Raw genomic sequence first — 20460 nt, 5'->3', positions numbered from 1 at the left:
GATCCCCCACACAAATGGCAAGAGGATCATAATGAAAGATAGCAATTTCATCCAAGACAATCACTGCTTCATCAACTACTTATTAAACAGCATAATTTTTCCCTTCATATTCCCCACTCAGCAATCTTGGGAGAGGGGAGTCACTAACCACTTTCTTTAACTATGTTAATAGGGAAAACTAGCATCCAAGCCGTGGTTATGCCTCTTTACCTTTCCACTGAGAAATGTTGATTGTTTGCAAAAAAGGAAAGCAGAAAACTCATTTATTTTAAGAATTCAAAGTAAATTCACAGTAAGTCTAAGATTCTTGATGTGTAGAGACTTCTACGTTGTGGTCTACCACCTTGTATAAATATATAAGTACAAATAGTAGAGTCAAGCCAATTAAGTGCATAATAAACTGATTTCAAGAAAGCAGTCACAAAGACCTATAGGTTTAAACCCCAACATTAAAGCAATAAACCATAAAGGAACAATGGCAGATAACAAATAAAGGGGTCTCAATGAGGTTTCCACTGTTCCATCATATATCATTTCTAACACCTTTACTTTTATCCTTTTTCTTGACTATTTTTAGCTTTTATGCGTTCATGGGGTAACTAAAATACAATAAAATACATTTTCCTTAAACTCTAACTAAGATGATAAAAACCTAGATAAAGACAGCAAAATTAAGCATAATTTTAGAAAGGAGAAGCCTCCAATAGTTAATTTGTGTCCACAATCAAAGTTCTCAAGTTATGGCTAATGCTTGAGAAATGCATATACTTCTTTTGACTACCTTAGCAATAAAGTTGATTTTCAAGTAAACAATTTTAAGATCAAGTGATATAGATCTTAACTTGTAGTTAAGCTGCACATCACTACTTTATCAATTTAGGTAATCCTCACACTATATCATATAGAACTCATCATCATTAATATTCCCCAATGTGTTGTCCCTTAAGTCTATGGCTTAGAAATAGTATTTAGCAATTTTTTGCTACAGACCCTTTAGAATTGGAGAATGTAATGAGTTTTTATGTTTTATATTGCTTTTTCCAAAGTAAAATTGATATGAAAATTGCATAATTAAAAAAATCAGTTTATAAATATGGAACATTTTCAAGTCATATTGAAAGTTGTTTTAGTAAACAATCTTAAGGGAAGCAAACTATAGAACTTCCATCAATAAAGCACATTGGAGTCATAGAAAGTAACTTTGTTTTCCTATTAGAATCTGTTGCTCCATTTGTTTAAATAGAAGATGCTTTGATGCCCTCTTCAAGCATGAATGACATCACTTGATTGTTTGTCTTCAGGCACAAGAGACGTTATTCCATCACAATGTGTTTCTACCAAAGGGCAAGTCTGTTCCAATAACTTTTTAGATGGCCAATACAGAGCTTTACCTTCAGAGCTCTGGGTCACTTGTGTGATCTACACTGATTTATGTTGACATGTATATAGGGGCCAGCCACTTAGAAAAATGTATCTTTTTGAACTTTAAAGATCAATTGAAATGAACTATGGATTAGTTAGCTGTTGAACCACTTTGGCAATTGCAAACTTTGATTTTCCAAAAAAGAGTTTAAAAATAAACAGGCAAGGGAAGAAAGGCCTGCTTCTGGACTCTGAGATTGCACTTCAGTGACCCAGAGTCACATTTGCTTCTCTGGCAACACAAATGGCTTAACTCTGTGTTTCCAGCAAGTTTAGGGTTAGGTTATGCTACAGAAGCCAGGACATTCATAAGCTTGTCAGGGATGATGGAAGAAATGTGGAAAAGAAGATGGGTATTTAGTGATTAATATTCTGGACTAGCAAATATTTCAAAGCCCTCTTTGTTCTTAACTTTTAAATAAAGTCATCTTCAAGCTGTTAATAAGGTAATATTCGAACACATGTGAATGGATATTTAGACCCAAGTGTGTGTGCTGCATTGTATGTGTGAGTACATTTAAAAATTCAACCTATTACATGGGACCTAATTAAACTTATAAACTTTTGCACAGCAAAAGAAACCATAAACAAAATGAAAAGACAACCAATGGACTGGGAGAAAATATTTTCAAATGATGCGACTGACAAAGGCTTAATTTCCAAAATATACAAACAGCGCATACAACTCAATAACAAAAAGCAAACAACTGATTCAAAAAATGGGCAGAAGACCTAAATACACATTTCTCCAAAGAAGACCTACAGATAACCAAGAGGCACATGAAAAGATACTCATCATCACTAATTATTAAAGAATTGCAAATCAAAACTACAATGTGGTACCACCTCACACTGGTCAGAATGGCCATGATTAGAAAGTATACAAGTAACAAATGCTGGAGAGGGTGTGGTGAAAGGGAACCCTCCTACACTGTTTGCAGGAATGTAAATTGGTGCAGCCACTATGGAAAACAGTATGGCGTTTCATCAAAAAACTAAAATAGCGTTGCCATATGATCCAGCAATCCCAATTCTGGGCATATATGACAAAACTATAATTCAAAAAGATACATGCACCTCAGTGTTCATAGCAGTACTATTTACAATAGCCAAGACATGGAAACAACCTAAATGTCCATGGACAGATGAATGGATCAAGACGATGTGGTATATATAATATATACAATAGAATATTAGTCATGAAAAAGAATGAAATAATGCCATTTGCAGTAACATGGATGGACCTAGAGATTATTATACTAAGTAAAGTAAGTCAGAAAGAGAAAGACAAATACCATATGATATCACTTACATGTGGAGTCTAAAATATAACACAAATGAACTTATCTATGAAGCAGAAACAGACTCACAGACATAGAGAACAGACTTGTGATTGCCAAGGGGGAGGAGGGACAGGGGAGGGTTGGATTGTGAGTTTAGGACTAGCATATGCAAACTATTATATAAAGAAGGGATAAACAACAAGGTCCTATTGTATAGCACAGGGAACTATATTCAATATCCTGTAATAAACCATAATGGAAAGGAAAAAAATTCAACCTATTGCAAATCTTAATAGTTTTGAGGCTGTCAAGAGTCTGACTTTTCAATAATGAAGTGTTACAGTAACTCAATTATTATTTTGGTAACTAGCATGATGCTATATATGCTAAATAAAGAACTAAAATTAATCAGTGGAGTCCAAAGTTCAAAAACTGTCTGAATATTAAAACTTGTCTAATAAAAACTCCAAAAATGATTAAATACCTTGGAAACTGTGTAGCTAACAAAAATGAAGTAACTCGTGCTTTTATTCTGTTCCAATTGTCCTGTAGTGAGGCCACTTAAAATGTTGACTAAACTGGTTTCCTAACATGTATTCAAAAGTATTTATTAAATTAATTATTCATTCATTAACTTTACCTTTTAAACTTTCACCAACTACTCAAATCAACATAGTTACTTTAACTGAAAATCAGTGGTCTCTGACTGAGCACTTAAACTGGATCTAGAACTAATACAGGATCCTTTTAAATGTCTAAACTTTGTCTCCCTCTCAGCTTTGTCAGATACATTTCTAGACCTCCGGAAATCTCTTTTTTTGCTCTAATTTCTTCTGGTAAATACTTCTTGGGATTTTCTTTCCTATGATTTATATTATATTCTCAATTCAATTTTAGGTGTTTAGTTTATATATTGAGTATGCAATCCCATAGATGGCACAAGGTTTCCTGGTCCTCAGGCAGTCTGTATGTTTTAAATAAGCCAAACGGTAACTTCAAAGAAAAAAATCAAAAGAGCTGTTGTGACGGATATCAGCAAGAAAACATGTGCAACTATAGGCCATGCAAGAAGGAATAGAAAGTTTGGGTTCAGAGGTTAGGAATCAAGGATCCACCAGTAACCTATATCCACATTTTACTAATATTTCCTGGATATTTTACTGCTTCTTTAGTTATCAATTTATTCTCAGGACTTTATAAAAATGTCTGTGCGCCCATTGTTTATCATAAAACAAAACTGTCCTTCTCCAATGATAAACCCCATCAGGGCAGAAATAGTTCTCTTTAATTTTCTATAAACAACTCCCAGAACAGTTCTGTGCCAAAAGCAGGTTTGCTGCTTGTTGGTGACAATGATTCTTTTGTAATACATCTTCTTGCTTCTTCAGAAAATTCTTTCACTTAAAAAGTAGTTCTACAACCTTTGCAATATTGGCTTCAGACCCTGCAAGGACCTCATTGTAACTCCTCTCCAGGGTCCCCTGTTTTTTGTTTCAAGGAAACACATTGGAGCCCAAAAGACAAAGAGCTCGTTTGAATCAACTTGAAGGGAGCTTCTAACGTGTTGAGTTCACATATGGTTACTGAATGGAGGGAGAAATGTACCCTGATTTTTTCTGAAGTGTTTGGGTAATTTTGTTTGTGATGCCATATGGCACCACACCCCTCTGCCCATATTGCAAATCTTTTTTTTTTTTTTTTTCAGGGTAGGCATAGTTATAAAAAAAGAGGAGAAATTCAAATTTGGAGGTTTAATTATCATCATACATTGAGGACCCAAGACATCCATACCCCTTTCCCATATTTTATCACATGGACTCACTTGGGGTACCTCTTTTTACTGCTGAATCAAATCATTGCTGTTGAGGCTCATACCGAGAATGCAACCTCCTCCAGACAGGAAGTGTGTAATCTTGGGACGATTCCCAGATGTGGGGATTCAAATTGGCAGCTAAATACATGCTATGATTCATTTAAAATAGCATTTTACATTTAAAAAGGAGGAAGAGACCTGTGCAATTATTAGAGATATAACTTTTCAGATATCGCCTGGTAATTTTAATAATGGAACTTAATGGGGTGAAAATCAAAGTCTTGAGAATTTAATGAAATGGATCTGTTTAGGACTCAATATTAAACATTTTAAACTGCACATAAAAACATTCTCTTCCAAACACTAGGTCAGTGACACTATTAAACAAATAAATACAACCTTCAAAATGTTGTTTTCTTCCTTGTTAAATGTCAGTTGCTTCAAGAAAAACAAGATCAAGGTCCAGAGTTAAAAGATTATCCTATCCCTGATGGGATAGTTTTTCAGGCATAAAAATCTTTATCTCCACCATCACCCATCCCCAAATTATGAAAACCTTCTAGGCTAAGTAATGGTTTTCTGAACAGGCCATACTCTCTATCCCGACTAGCTGGAAACAGACGTTTGTCCCTTTGGTTTTCTCCTTGCTGTTAAGAGCCCCTTTGGAGGCTAGACAGCACTCTTTCTTCCCCTACCCCTCACCAAGAAGTTTAAGCAGACCTATGAGGGAACCAGAACCTGAGACCAGGCAACTTCAGCACTTCAAAAACTAGTGGAAAGCCAAGCTCAAGGTACCATAAGAGCAACACTTGGAAGTAACAAATTCTTCACCTCCAGAGCTTTTCTGCCAAACCTAGACTTTTCTCAATGTTAGATTGGTTAGAATGTTTTTAAACTAAGAATCATGGACAACCTGTGTGCATAGAAGCAAGGTTGTCAACTTCTGTTTACATTTCAGTCTCTCTGCCAGTTTAAGGTATAGACTGGCAATTTTTGATTTGGAGAGCAGTGAATGATAATGGCGTAATTAATATTAATAGAGCCATTACATCTCCGTAAATCATTCTCATATTTAAATGAACTCTCCATCTCTTCCTCTCTCTGCGCTATTTTTGCATTGATATTATTATAACCTTTAGATCTCTATTTTAACTTCTGAAAGCAAATTACCTCATCAGTTTATTATCAAAGACAAAACTGGAAAACTTCATTTAAATATAATTTTCATATTTTATTTCTTCCAGGATTTCAAACTTTTCCTTTTAACAGGTACCCTACTGCCACATTACTCAACTTCTGAGCAACTGCTCACATACTACCCCCACCTACATATACCCCCAGCTACACAAGGCTCCCATGAAATTTAGAGTTTTCTTCATAAGAAACAAGGCAGAATAAAAAAGTCAGTTGGTGGACCAGATGACCAAAAGGACAATACCAGCTCAAGACAATATATTTCACACACTTCACTTGGAATCCACTAAGCAAAGAGAGGTTGCATGTATTTGTCAGATGCAATATTATACAGCATTTCAGAATGAAACTACAATGAAGGAAAATGATTCAAGCTCACCACCGAAACAAAGCTCTGTGTCTGGGCTGAATCGTCTTCAGACTGCACGATGATTCCTTCAATGGGTTGAAATCCTTGCATATGGTTTGTAATCCCAATGAGAGACACAGCCTAAAGACAGAGGACAATTTGATTTATAAAATTTGGGAACTCGTTGAATAGTAGAGTTGAACTTTAACTTTTAAATGAGGAACAAAAGTAAGGAAAAATATTAAGTTCACATCATATATATGGTTCTTTAGATTTCTTATTCATTTGCATTAAAGGTCATTCTTCTTTTACATCTAAGTTAAAGGAATGCCATTTTCACTAAAGAATTCAGAACACTTGTAATATAGGGTGAAATTGCCCCAACTTTGAATAAAATCTCTTTCAAAACATAACTAAGAATTTTATAATTTGAATGGATTGTTTAAATGATTCAATTTAGAATTATTTCAGATTCCTTTTGAGACTTGTAATATGGGTGATTACCAGCAAACCCAACAATGAATTCTCTGATAGAGAAGGGAAGAGAATCAGAGAACAAATTGATAGAACTTTCTTGTCTAAGATTTGCAATTGGCTCTAAATATCTAAATATCTATTCAGGTCCTTTCACACAGTCGCATAGTTGCCTTTGTGCTAAATAACTTGCATTTGTAACACAGTGTGCAGTATTTGTAATTTCAGTCCAATGTCATAGAGTCAGGGGACTAAACTACAAATGTAGTAAAATCCAGGTTTGAATTTAGGCTTCACTGCTTACTTTCGGACTTAGTAGAGGTTACTTCACATTTTGAGGTTCAGATTCTCACCTTGCAAAACAGTCATAAGGTGAGGCTCTCCTGAGATAATTTACAAAAATAAAATACCTTAGGCAATGACTGGCATATAATAGATAATTGACTGATAAATTTTAATTCTGCTCCATGGGTGACCAGTTCAAAGAGAAATTAAATATTTAACCTTGTTTCTTTGGTATTTTACCCCAACCAAATAAATTCATGACCCAGTGTTCATATTGCGTGTGTTCTCTGTAACGGGATCTAGGACTAAATGAGATAATGTATCTAAGCAGATCTGAGATCTCTTTTAATGAATTCTTCAGTATGAGTTCAATACAGTAGTCACCTAAGGACCTAAAAGTGATAGAAAGAGCTTCCCGAAATAGGCAATTGAGACCACAGAAATAAGACTAACCAAACTTACCTTCTGCTAAGCACTTTATTAAATTTAACTTTCTTAATCCTCTTAACAACACTATAAGCTAAGTATTATTATCCCCATTTTCCAGATAAGAAAATAGAAATGTAAATCAAATGAATGATCTGCTCTAGATAATAGTTATCTTAATACAATATGGCTATCATATATACCACTATATGATAGTGATTGAAGTATAACAGGGGATACTCACTTCTAAGTCAACCCCAAATTCATCGAATTCCACAGCCTTATAAAATTAATTTTGTCAATATTAAAAGAAGCAGATATCCTCAGTTTCCATGGGAAGAAACTCTTCAACACCACAAGATATGCAATAATTACATAATTTCAATTCAAATAACTCCATTTCTGATGATAGGGGAGGTAAGGGAGGATTCGATGTGTGTGTGCATGTTTGCTATTTTATTTCTGTAGCTTGTTGAGCTACTACTTATTCATATAATTCAATTTGTATTGAAAATGTGAAGTCTATGCTAGAAATTGCCCGCCAGAAATTCAAAGATTCCATTTGTCTTCAAACTGCCTTAGATCTACTAAATATGATTTTTAAAAATCAAGCCAGACTTTTATCTATCTTGATGTCTGTTTGGAAAAATTTAGAAATTATCCAGATAATACAACACATAAGTAAAAGTGCATCCGAACCCTATCATTTTCTATTATCTGTGTCACTGAAATGTGCTTGTTTTTTGATTTAATATCACGATAGCATGTGGTTAGGCTTGAAAGAAATTGAACTGGCCAGCTTACATGAAGAGATCTCTTTAGTTTTAAAATATGTCATGACTTCCATCTTTATTTTCAGATTATTTTTAATTCCTGAAAGTATCTTCATTAAATCCACAGGACCATATTCTAACGTGGCTAAACTGAATCAGTATATTTTCTTTGTTAACTTGGAATCAGATTATGCAGTATACTAATCAGAAACAGGAGATGATTTTATTTCTTCTAGAAAGATCTACTGCCCAGCAGGACTTGGGGAAAAAAAATAATCATCATCACAATTACAGCTGCATAAATATACTTCACATGCTGTCTTGTATGTTTAGCAATTCAAGACAAATGGTAAAACATGGGCCAGAAGAAATACTCTATGTTGATAATATTTAGCCAGGATCTGCTCTTTCATGCTATTATGAACATGCCATCTTTCCTGCTGTGTCTCTAAACATCTGTGGGGGAAAAGACTTGTACTGTACGGGATAAATTAAACCTACTTTAGGAATCTAGTGATTTTTCACTTTTAAGTACACAAGAGACAAGGTGTGCTAGGATCAGAGTTAGAGTTTAAAGGAGAAGCCCATGACTCACATGAAAGATCACGTGAATGTGTACTCAAAATGATATTTTACTAACTGTACAGCCATCTTTACTATTCTGACCTAACCCACAGATTATCAATCAAAAATCCATTGCTACCTGATTGAACTATTAACTGAACTGTCAAGAGAGATTGGTTAATACAGACTAACCAATCGATTACCAGTTAAGAGGTCACATATCCTGAAATAAGCAATAGGGAAATTTCAAGAGGGAACTAGGATATTAGAAATAAGGAACGGCATCCCTTTTGATCATTTTTACATACCTCCCAAACCCTGAAACTTATATCTCCCAAGCCTGCTCTCCAATTTGATCCTCAGGGCCTGCCAATGCTAGTCAGCAAGACTTATTAGATTTCTTGTGCTAAAATGAACACAGATGAAGTGTTAAAAATAGAACAGAGATGACATAAACATTGCATTGGACTTTCTGTGTCATCAGCAGCCACCAGTTTGTCAATCATCAAGTGTGTACCGGACATCCAAATGTTATATGCAAAATATCCAACTAAAATATCATTTGATTCATTGTTAGGGTGACCCATCATGCTGTTGAATCAACGGTAAACTTCAGTGCTTAAATTCCCAACTGTATCCATCCTTTTTGTGTGATCATGCACAAGAATTAAAAGTGATTAAGAGCTTCCCTGGTGGTGCAGTGGTTGAGAGTCCACCTGCCGATGCAGGGGATGCGGGTTCGTGCCCCGGTCCGGGAAGATCCCACATGCCGCGGAGCGGCTGGGCCCGTGAGCCATGGCTGCTGAGCCTGCGCGTCCGGAGCCTGTGCTCCGCAACGGGAGAGGCCACAACAGTGAGAGGCCGGTGTACCGCAAAAAAAAGTGATTAACTACGTAAAGCACATGTGCCTTATAGTAAGCACTAAACAAATATTAAATATAAGGATGGGAGAGCTACTCCTAAAAGGTTAGATGGTTCAAAGAGGGTTAAAAAGTGAGATATCAAGATAAAAAAATTTGGAGACTGACAAAGCATAATACCATTTCAACATAGTTTAAAAATTTATAAAGCTTTTCTTGATACACTTTTACTCAGAAAATATGTTTTACCCCCCCCCCAAAAGATGTCAGTAGTGTGCAAACCCTTTTAGACATCTATATAATTCGGATATAGAAGAAATTTCCTAGAGACTGAAATAAAGTAAAAATTATCCTCAATTTAGTGAAGTTAGACAATTTACTTGTATATAGATTTATTTATTTGTTTTATGTTATTAGCAACTTCATTTTTGTCGTCTCACTTTGTATGTGTATATGTTTCATTTATTCTCTATAGAATGTTAGCCCATAAAGGCACAGGTTTGTTTTTTAATATCTTTGTTTTTAACTCCTATAACAGGGCCTTTCCCAAAGGACACACCCAACAAATATTTGTTTATAAGATTATTACAGTTTTCTTTTCCAGTACTCCAAAATATTTTTCTATAATATCATTGAGTATGACTCCCTTCACATATTAATTCTTTGGCAGAATTTCTTTATAAGTTTTCAAATACATAGTTAAAAGATAATAAGCAATAAAAGATGAACATACAGAAAAGCACATATCTGAAGCATACAGAATCATCCTGATGCAATATTTTCTAATACTGAAAATCAGGAAAAGAAAACAAATTAAAATTAAAAGTTTCATATTATGATTAAAAAAACAAATTCTAAAGTGATAGCTAATCTTACAGTATTGTTTTCTCCGAAATATAGAAATAAAAATTTCATTGTTCATCTATGTCACTCCTTGCAATCTGATATACGACAAAAAAGAGAAAATTTGAACATTCCAAACCAATGGATAATTCAGCCTTATGTTTCTATAGCTATTTCTCTATTGCTACCTGATATATATTAAGGAATTAGATTATAGAAAACACATTTTCACAGATCTAGTGAAAGACTGAAAACAAAGTAGCTAGGTCTCAGGTAAATTAAAAATGCCAGTTATCACTGGATACACTGAGCAGATTGCCAGGGCACAGAACACTTAATCCTGGGCAAACAGGGTTGGTTGGTAAGGAACACCTCACCCCAAAAAAAGGCCTAAATAGAATATTAAATAGGATTAAATAGGATGAATTCTACAATAATTTAAGTTCAACATACAATGCGGTTTTTTTTTTATTTAAAGACTACTAAATCAACCCTAACAAAATACCACACTTTTTGACTCCAGGCTGATTGCTGACTGCTGATCTAGAATGTGTATTTCTGCTGACCCAAAATGGAAATGGCATCTGTATTTCTGTGGCTGTTTACCTGATGACATGCCAATTCAGTGTGATGTATACTCAGAGAAATTCATAAAAAGGAGAAATAAACAGAATGCAAGTGACTCAGAAGACAATTGGCCACCTGGTCTCTCCTTCAGTTTTATTTTTTTACTGGACCACCTCTTCCTTAGAGAATTGAAAATAATGTGGATAATTCTTCTTCTAATCAGACTGGAGAAAGATGCCAAATATATACAAAATAAAATAAGACAATAATAGCAGTTGTGTATATGAGAGCACTTGCATACTATTGGAAATAGAAACCTATTTTTATGCCCAAATTATTTCCATCCAGAGAAATAAAATCCATCTTATCTGCAGGAGAGGAGTAAAGTAATCGACTGAGCACATTCATGTTTCTCTCCTTCTCACCAGATTCTCTAGAAATGACATTAAATTATACATAAATTAAGTCTATAACAACCCCCCCCCCAAATCAAGAAGTGTCAGAGGGACCTCAAAATGTCGAGGAATCCCTGAAAACTAGCTAACATATGAAATAGGGAACGACAACTCAAAGAGTGTGCAAGTCTTTCTGCTGGAAAAGATGGGGATCATACATGCTTGCAGTGGGATATATACGAATAAGAGAAGCCCACCGGCATCCACCTGACTGACTGGTTAGATGCAAATGGCTCTCAAGTTACCTCCTCCACCCTCAATACACTAAACTACAAGAGGGATTGGGAGACTTGCATTTGAATGACTGAGCAGTATCCCAGGGAGCTGGTGATGATCAGCAAGTACAGGAAACCGCCTGGCAGAAGGTGAAAACCCCCTTTCTATCACCCCACAGAATCTACCACCCTTTCCTCGCAGAAATGCACTTTTGTTAGAAAAATTGATGTTCCACATTAGAAGCTCTGATTATTTACAGAAAAAGACATAATTGATAACATCATCTTGATTCACTTAGCACAATAGGAGATAGGTAATGACTAGACCAAAAAATGGCATTATATCAATATGTGGTTATAGAATATCCAATGAGAATTCATGTGAATACAAAAAAAAATGATTCAACAAACATGTCAGCCAGCTTTTGTGGAAGAATTTGTTTTAAATTCAGTATGAAAAACACAAAACTACAATAAAGTCTTTAAAAATAAATGAAAATGCTTTCTGGTCAAAGTTAAAATGCTCTATCTGAATGAAACCTACTGGCTCTGCTCATTAGATTTCAATTACATCCAAAAGTCCTATCACATATAAGAATAAGAGAACCAAGCTATAAGAGAGTTTCATATCTATTCCATATCCTAGAATTAGATCCTTTTAAATGCTCCCAGCATCTCCCTAACACTGGCCACATGGTATCTGTTAGCTGTGGTACCTGCACTCTTACAAAGAAGCAGCCATAACTCAGCTGTCACATCCTAAAGCAACCATGAACCATTTTCATCATTCCACTGGTACTGTAAGGAGTGTTGGGAGCCTTCTAGTGGGAGGAGGAACTTGCCTGGATCTTTCAGTTTGGCCACATCCTCCACAATCCCAAACCTGCTAAGCCAGGTTTCTTCCATCTTTCCAACATGACACACTTTCACATGCATTGGTTCCACCATCTCACAGATCCTGTCTCCTTGCTTAACTCGTCACAGTTTTCTCCATCTCCAAAATCAACATATTCTTGGACACCTCTTTCCCTCCAATATATTCACTAACTTCTGAGGTTTTTCTCTATAGTTCTTATCCTCTTCCAATCTCAGCGTCTCCTGAAATTGTAGACATCTACAACAAGCGCTGTTCATCTTTGCTATCAGATGTTTCTCACGGGTATTCTGTCCTCTTGTTTCCCACAGTAAATGGAGTTTGGATGATTTGGCTAGTTTCCATATCTGACAATTGTGCCTGAAGTCTCTGAACTGGAAGATGTCAAGAGAACTGTGTGTGTGAAAAGGTAGGGGAGGGGCTTCCTTCCAGGTTTACAGAAGCCACTTATGACTCTGTGGAAAGATGGGCCTACAGACAGAGCCATGCACTTAGACTGTGTCAGCACTTCCTGGACACTTAATCAAGGAAATTATTTGGTTGAAGGCAAGAAAACTCGGAATCAAAGTGACTAAGGGGCTATTTATTTCTTAACATCTTTATTGGAGTATAATTGCTTTACAGTGCTGTGTTAGTTTCTGTTTTGTAACAAAGTGAATCAGCTATATGTATACATATATCCCCATATCTCCTCCCTCCTGTATCTCCATCCCACCCTCCCTATTACACCCCTCTACGTGGTCACAAAGCACCAAGCTGATCTCCCTGTGCTATGCAGCTGTTTCCCGCTAGCTATCTATTTTACATTTAGTAGTGTATATAAGTCCATGCCACGCTCACACTACTTCCCTGCTTACACTTCCCCCTCCCCGTGTCTTCAAGTCCATTCTCTACATCTGCATCTTAATTCCTGTCCTGCCCCTAGGTTCTTAAGAACCCTTTTTATTTTTCTTTTAGATTCCATATATATGTGTTAGTATACGGCATTTATTTTTCTCTTACTTCACTCTGTATGATGGTCTCTAGGTCCATTCACCTCACTACAAATAACTCAATTTCATTTCGTTTTATGGCTGAGTAATATTCCATTGTATATATGTGCCACATCCTCTTTATCCATTCATCTGTCGATGGACACTTAGGATGCTTCCATGTCCTGGTATTGTAAATAGAGCTGCAAGGAACACTGTGGTACATGACTCTTTTTGAATTATGGTTTTCTCAGGGTATATGTCCAGTAGTTGGATTGCTGGGTTGTATGGTAGTTCTATTTTTAGTTTTTTAAGGAATCTCCATATTGTTCTCCATAGTGGCTGTATCAATTTATATTCCCACCAACAGTGCAAGAGGGTTCGCTTTTCTCCACACCCTCTCCAGCATTTATTGTTTGTAGATTTTTTGATGATGGTCATTCTGACTGGTGTGAGGTGATACTTCACTGTAGTTTTCATTTTCATTTCCCTAATGATTAGTGATGTTGAGCACCCTTTTATGTGTTTGTTGGCAATCTGTATATCTTCTTTGGAGAAATGTCTATTTAGGTCTTCTGCCCATGTTTGCATTGGGTTGTTTGTTTTTTGGATGTTCAGCTGCATGAGGTGCTTGTAAATTTTGGAGATTAATATTTTGCCAGTTGCTTCATTTGCAAATATTTTCTCCCATTTTGAGGGCTGTTTTTTCATATTGTTTATGGTTTCCTTTGCTGTGCAAAAGCTTTTAAGTTTCATTAGGTCCCATTTGTTTCTTTTTGGTTTCTTTTTGGAGGTGGGTCAAAAAGGACCTTGCTGTGATTTATGTCATAGAGTGCTCTGCCTATGTTTTCCTCTAAGAGTTTTATAGTGTCTGGCCTTAAATTGAGGTCTTTAATCCATTTTGAGTTTATTTTTGTGTATGGTGTTAGGGAGTGTTCTAATTTCATTCTTTTACATGTCGCTGTCCAGTTTCCCCAGCACCACTTACTGAAGAGGCTGTCTTTTCTCCATTGTATGTTCTTGCCTCCTTTATCAAAAACAAGGTGACCATATGTGTGTGGGGTTACCTCTGAGATTTCTATCCTGTTCCACTAATCTATATTTCTGTTTTTGTGCCAGTACCATACTGTCTTCATTACTGTAGCTTTGTAGTATAGTCTGAAGTCTGGGTGCCTGAAGCCTCTAGCTCCGTTTTCCTTTCTCAAGATTGCTTTGGCTATTTGGGGTCTTTTGTGTTCCCACACAAATTGTGAAATTTTTTGCTCTAGTTCTATGAAAAATGCCATTGGTAGTTTGATAGGGACTGCAGTGAATCTGTAGATGGCTTTGGGTAGTATAGTCATTTTCACAATGCTGCTTCTTCCAAACCAACAACATGGAATATCTCTCCATCTCTTTGTACCATCTTTAATTTCTTTCATCAGTGTCTTATAGTTTTCTGCATACAGGTCTTTTGTCTCCTTAAGGTAGGTTTACTCCTAGGTATTTTATTCTTTTTGTTGCAATGGTAAATGGGAGTGTTTCCTTAATTTCTCTTTCAGATTTTTCATCATTAGTGTATAGGAATGCAAGAGAGTTCTGCACATTAATTTTGAATCCTGCTACTTTACCAGATTCATTGATTAGCTCTAGTAGTTTTCTGGTAGCATCTTTAGGATTCTCTATGTAGAGTATCATGTCATCTGCAAACACACAGCTTTACTTCTGTTTTTCAGATTTGGATTCCTTTTATTTCTTTTTCTTCTTTGATTGCTGTGGCTAAAACTTCCACAACTATGTTGAATAATAGTGGTGAGAGTGGAAAACCCTGTCTTGTTCTGATCTTAGAGGAAATGATTTCAATTATTCACCATTGAGACGAATGTTGGCTGTGGGTTTGACATATATGGCCTCTATTATGTTGAGGTAAGTTCCCTCTATGCTTACTTTCTGGTGGGTTTTTATCATAAATGGTGTTGAAATCTGTTGAAAGATTTTTCTGCATCTATTGAGATGATCATATGGTTTTTATCATTCAATTTGCTCATATGGTTTAGCACATTGATTGATTTGCATATATTGAAGAATCCTTGCATTCCTGGTTTAAACCCCACTTGATCATGGTGCATGATCCTTTTAATGTGCTCTTGTATTCTGTTTGCTAGTATTTTGTTGAGGATTTTTGCATGTATGTTCATCAGCGATGTTGGCCTGTAGTTTTCTTTCTTTGTGACATCTTTGTCTGGTTTTGGTATCAGGGTCATGGTGGCCTCGTAGAATGAGTTTGGGAGTGTTCCTCCCTCTGCTATATTTTGGAAGAGTTTGAGAAGGATAGGTGTTAGCTCTTCTCTAAATGTTGGATAGAATTCGCCTGTGAAGCCATCTGGTCCTGGGCTTTTGTTTGTTGGAAGATTTTTCATCACAGTCTCATTTTCAGTGCTTGTGATTGGTCTGTTTTTATTTTCTATTTCTTCCTGGTTCAGTCTTGGAAGGTTGTGCTTTTCTAAGAATTTGTCCATTTCTTCCAGGTCGTCCATTTTATGGGCATATAGTTGCTTGTAGTAATCTCTCATGATCCTTTGTACTTCTGCAGTGTCAGTTGTTACTTCCCCCTTTTCATTTCTAATTCTGTTGATCTGAGTCTTCTCCCTGTTTTTCTTGATGAGTCTGGCTAATGGTTTATGAATTTTGTTTATCATCTCAAAGAACCAGTTTTAGTTTTACTGATCTTTGCTATCATTTCCTTCATTGTTTTTTACATTTATTTCTGACCTGATCTTTATGATTTCTTTCCTTCTGCTAACTTTGAGGGATTTTTGTTCTTCTTTCTCTAATTTCTTTAGGTGTAAGTTTAGGTTGTTTATTTGAGATGTTTCTTGAGGTAGGATTGTACTGCTATAAACTTCCCTCTTAGATCTGCTTTTGCTGCATCCCATAGGTTTTGGGTTGTCATGTGTACATTGTCATTTGTTTGTAGGCATTTTCTGATTTCCGCTTTGATTCCTTCAGTGATCTCTTGGTTATTAAGTAGTGTATTGTTTAGCATCCATGTGTTTGTATTCTTTACAGATTTTTTCTGTAACTGATATCTTGTCTCATAGCATTGTGGTTGGAAAAGATACTTGATACAATTTCAATTTTCTTAAATTTACCAAGGCTTGATTTGTGACCCAAGATATGATCTCTCCTGGAGAATGTTCCATGAGCAGTTGAGAAGAAAATGTATTGTGTTGTTTTTGGATGGAATGTCCTATAAATATCAATCAAGTCCATCTTGTTTAATGTATCATTTATAGCTGTGTTTCCTTATTTATTTTCAATTTGGATAATCTGTCCATTGGTGAAAGTGGGGTGTTACAGTCCCCTACTATGATTGTGTTACTCTCGATTTCTTATTTTATGGCTGTTAGCATTTGCCTTATGTACTGAGGTGCTCCTATGCTGGGTGCATAAATATTTACAATTGTTATATCTTCTTCTTGGTTTGATCCCTTGATCATTATGTAGTGTCCTTCTTTGTCTCTTCTAATAGTCTTTATTTTAAAGTCTATTTTGTCTGATATGAGAATTGCTACTCCAGCTTTCTTTTGATTTCCATTTGCATGGAATATCTTTTTGGATCCTGACTCTTTCAGTCTGTATGCATCCCTACATCTGAAGTGGGTCTCTTGTAGACAGCATATATACGGGTCTTGTTTTTGTATCCATCCAGCCAGTCTATGTCTTTTGGTGGCAGCATTTAATCCATTTACATTTAAGGTAACTATTGATATGTATGTTCCTATTACCATTTTTTAAATTATTTTGGGTTTGTTTATTGTAGGTCTTTTCCTTCTCTTGTGTTTCCTGCATAGAGAAGTTCCTTTAGCATTTGTTGTAAAGCTGGTTTGGTGGTGGTGAATTCTCTTAGCTTTTGTTTGTCTGTAAAGGTTTTAATTTATCTGTCAAATCTGTATGAGATCCTTGCTGGGTAGAGTAATCGTGATTGTAATTTTTCCCTTTCATCACTTTAAATATGTCTTGCCACTCCCTTCTGGCTTGCAGAGTTTCTGCTGAAAGATCAGCTGTTAACCTTATGGGGATTCCTTTGTATGTCATTTGTTTTCTTTTCCTTGCTGCTTTTAATATTTTGTCTTTGTATTTAATTTTTGATAGTTTGATTAGTATGTGTATTGGCGTGTTTCTCCTTGGATTTATCCTGTATGGAACTCTCTGCAATTCCTGGACTTGACTATTTCCTTTCCCATATTAGGGAAGTTTTCAACTATAATCTTTTCAAGTATTTTCTCAGTCTCTTTCTTTTTCTCTTCTTCTTCTGGGATCTCTATAATTCAAATGTTGATGCATTTAATGTTTCCCAGAGGTCTCTGAGACTGTCTTCAATTCTTTTCATTCTTTTTTCTTTATTCTGCCCTGCAGTAGTTATTTCCATGATTTTATCTTCCAGGTCACTTATCCATTCTTCTGCTTCAGTTATTCTGTTATTGATTCCTTCTAGAGAATTTTTAATTTCATTTATTGTGTTATCATTGTTTGTTTGCTCTTTAGTTCTTCAAGGTCTTTGTTAAACATTTCTTGTACTTTCTCTGTTCTAATTCCAAGATTTTGGATCGTCTTTACCATCATTACTCTGAATTCTTTTTCAGGTAGACTGCCTATTTCCCCTTCATTTGTTTAGTCTGGAGGGTTTTTACCTTGCTCCTTCATCTGCTGTGTTTTTCTCTGTCTTCTCATTTTGCTTAACTTACTCTGTTTGGGGTCTCCTTTTCGCAGGTTGCAGGTTCGTAGTTTCCGTTGTTTTTGGTGTCTGCCCCCAGTGGCTAAGGTTTGTTCAGTGGGTTCTGTAGGCTTCCTGGTGGAGGGGACTAGTGCCTGTGTTCTGGTGGATGAGGCTGGATCTTGTCTTTCTGGTAGGCAGGTCATGTCCACTGGTGTGTTTTAGGGTGTCTGTGACCTTATTACGATTTTAGGCAGCCTCTCTGCTAATGAGTGGGGTTGTGTTCCTGTCTTACTGGTTGTTTTGAATTGGGTGTCCAGCACTGTAGCTTGCTGGTTGTTGAGTGGAGCCTTGAAATGGAGACCTCTGGGAGAGCTTTTGCCTTTTCATATTATGTGGAGCTGGGAGGTGTCTGGTGGACCAATGTCCTGAACTTGGCTCTCCCACCTCAGAGGCACAGGCCTGACACCTGGCCGGAGAACCACGACCCTGTCAGCCACACAGCTCAGCAGAAAAGAGAGAGAGAGAGAGAGAGAGAGAGAGAGAGAGAGAGAGAGAGAAAGAAAGAGAAAAGGAGAGAGAGAGAAATAAAGAACAAGAGAAAGAAAGAGAGAAAGAAAATTATTAAAATAAAAAATTTAAAAAATTATTGAAAATAATAAATAATTTTAAAAAAGAAAAAAGAGAAAAAACAAACCAAAAAAATAAATCCACAAATGATAACAAGTGCTAAAAACTATAAAAAAATAAAAAAAACCAGAACACTAGGACAAATGGTAAAAGCAAAGCTATACAGACAAAATCACACAAAGAAGCATACACATATACACTCACAAAAAGTGAAAAAGGAAAAGAAATATATATGTATATATAACAAAAAGGAAGAGAACAACCAAATCAATAAACAAATCCAGCAATGATAATAAACTCTAAATACTCAACTAAGATAAACCAGAAACCAGTCAGTCACATACAGCAAACTCCAAGTCTACATTTGCTCCCGAAGTCCACTACCTCAATTTTGGGATGATTCGTTGTCTATTCAGGTATTCCACAGATGCAGGGTACATGAAGTTGACTGTGGAGATTTAATCCGCTGCTCCTGAGGCTGCTGGGAGAAATTTCCCTTTGCCTTCTTTGTTCGCACAGCTTCTGTGGTTCAGCTTTGGATTGCCCTGCTTCTGCACGTAGGTTGCCTGAGGACGTCTGTTCCCCACCCAGAAAGGAGGGGGTTAAAGGAGCAGCTGATTAGGGGGCTCTGGCTCACTCAGGTATGGGAGGAGGGCCGGGTACGGAACACGGGGTGAGCCTACAGCGTCAGAGGCCTGAGTGATGTTGCAACAGCCTGAGGCGTGCCATGTGTTCTCCCAGGAAAGTTGTCCCTGGATCATGGGACCCTGGCAGTGGCGGGCTACACAGGCTCCTGGGAGGGGAGGTGTGGATAGTGACCTGTCTGTGCTTGCACACAGGCTTCTTGGTGGCTGCAGCAGCAGCCTTAGCGTCTCATGCCCGTCTCTGAGGTCCATGCTAATAGCCACGGCTCGCGCTAGTCTCTGGAGCTCCTTTAAGGGGTGCTCTGAATCCCCTCTCCTCGCGCACCAGGAAACAAAGAGGGAAGAAAAAGTCTCTTGCCTCTTCGGCAGCTCCAGACTTTTCCTGGACTCCCTCCCGGCTAGCCGTGGCACACGGCTGTGCTCACACCACCAACCCCAGTCCTCTCCCTGGGATCTAAGCTCTGAAGCCCAAGCCTCAGCTCCCAGCCCCGCCCGCCCTGGCCTGGTGAGCAGACAAGTCTCTCGGGCTGATGAGTGCCGGTCAGCACCGATCCTCTGTGTGGGAATCTCTCCACTTTGCCCTCCGCACCCTGGTGGCTGTGCTCTCCTCCGTGGCTCAGAAGCTCGCCCACTCCGCCACATGCGATCTCTGCCCGCAGAGGGGCTTCATAGTGTGTGGAAACCTTTCCTCCTTCATAGCTTCCTCCAACTGGTGCAGGTCCCGTCCCTATTCTTTTTTCTCTGTTTTTTCTTTTTTCTTTTGCCCTACCCATGTGCACAGGTACGTGGGGAGTTTCTTGCCTTTTGGGAGGTCTGAGGTCTTCTGCCAGCGTTCAGTGGGTGTTCTGTAGGAGTTGTTCCACGTGTAGATGTATTTCTGATGCATTTGTGGGGAGGAAGGTGATCTCCATGTCCTACTCCTCCACCATCTTGAAGGTCTCCCCCTAAGGGGCTATTTTAATTGAAGAATCTTGTAGATTCTTTCCACAGTGCAAAGCTTTCACATACAAATCTCTCTGTGTAAACCCTAATCACACAACCTCAGTCTCACTAGCATTTAAATGGGACATACACTATATTCTTCCTGAAAATAAGCAGGTATGTATCAAAAGATAAACATTT

This window comes from Lipotes vexillifer, unplaced genomic scaffold (assembly GCF_000442215.2).
Source record: "Lipotes vexillifer unplaced genomic scaffold, Lipotes_vexillifer_v1.1 scaffold78, whole genome shotgun sequence".
Lineage (NCBI taxonomy): Eukaryota > Metazoa > Chordata > Mammalia > Artiodactyla > Lipotidae > Lipotes > Lipotes vexillifer.
Note: the sequence above shows the minus strand (reverse complement) of the source record.